Source organism: Aplysia californica, unplaced genomic scaffold (assembly GCF_000002075.1).
Source record: "Aplysia californica isolate F4 #8 unplaced genomic scaffold, AplCal3.0 scaffold00115, whole genome shotgun sequence".
In the NCBI taxonomy this organism is placed as follows: Eukaryota; Metazoa; Mollusca; class Gastropoda; order Aplysiida; family Aplysiidae; genus Aplysia; species Aplysia californica.
This window is the reverse complement of record NW_004797385.1, coordinates 997,086-998,670: the sequence shown is the minus strand read 5'-3', so window position 1 is coordinate 998,670 and position 1,585 is coordinate 997,086.

Genomic DNA, 1,585 nt, shown 5'->3' with positions numbered 1-1,585 from the left:
AGAGAGAGAGAGAGAGAGAGAGATAGAAAGAGAGAGAGAAAGAGAGACGAAGAGAGAGAGAGATAGGTGAGGATGAGAGCGAGAGGCAGAGATACATAGATAGAATATAGATAGGTGGGGGTGAGAGCGAGAGGCAGAGATAGATAGATTGAAAGATAGATAGATAGAGATTGAGGAAGGGGCAAGAGAGGAGGGAGGAGGGCGGTTTGGAAGATGGGGAGAGTCAGTAGCGGGGGGCTCTAAGGGGGTACAGCCGGCCAAGCGAGACACGGGGTCCTTGTTTGGTGTGAAGCGCTAACCTGACAATCGTCCATTTTCTGTTCCGATATACCACGCGCAATGTCAACTGTCATGCGCCTCTCCGAATTTGCGGTCAGTGCGAACAGGCATTGCTTCGTAAGATTTCGAAATCGACTCGTTGCATCGCAGCCTGACAGTGGTCGATTGATTGATTGGTCACGTTTTACTCCGCTATTTACCTAATAAACGTGCGCAGCTTGCACACTGGACCTTCGAGATATTTTCATCCCTTATCCCAGAAGGCGAGGTGACATTAGGTGTACTGTTAAATGTTACCTTCCCTAAGATCAGGAGAGTGGCTGAAAGACAGTAGTATGAAGGAGCCAGGGAATAGCAAAAGAGAGGCTGCAGAAAGGCCCAGGAGCCCAGAGGGGAGCAAAAGGGGGGAACTGGAAGAAGGGGGAAGTTGACAGAAAGTGGAGATAAGAGCTGATGACAGAACATGTTTAGAGAGCAGTAACGGGGGTGAAAGGAGAACATTTTAGAGAAGAAAATGTTCCTTCACTTTTTTTAGAGAAGAAAATGTTCCTTCACTTTTCGAACCTGGGATCTGTTGAATGAGAGGCGAACATCGAAGCCTCTAAACAGAGCCCCCTGAGAGGGAGATGGCATCCCAGGGGGTGATCGTCATTAAGTAACAGATCTTGGACAGATATCGATGATCATTGTTTATGATTCATTTCTTTACTCGCATGCTCTGAAGAACAACTATGCATGTATTCTCCTGATCTTTCCTTTATTTTGAGTGCATCTCTGCCTCATTTGCTTTAAATTTCATTGATGAGAGCAAGGTTTTTATGGACTTTCAAGTGTCCCAGAAATTGCTAAAGTCTTTGTGTGGTTTTTTGAAGTAGTCTACTACGTTATATGATTTCGTTTCTTTCCAATAAATTTTAAACAACCTTCTAAACAAACCCACACTTCCATTGCATCTATTTCATTTTCGCTGTATCTATATAATGATTGTCCAGCATTCACAGCTGTACAACTGTAACAGTTAGGCGGAGATATTCAGTTATGCTGTTGTTTGTTTATTTTAATTCGCACGCAAATGTCAAATGAATTTATACTGATTAGGGACGTGAGCTAATCCTTCCAGATCACCTTCTCAGGAAAAGTAAAGTTAGATCCTCCACTCCGAACTGCTTGACCTGGTGCGCAAAATCCAGGGTCACTGTGGGGCTGCTTATTGTCTAGAAGAAAAGGGAACAGCAGGCTATGATTGTCTTGGTGGACGAAGGCTTCAGGCAAAAAAGGGGACGTTTGGCGGGGGGGGGGGGGGGGG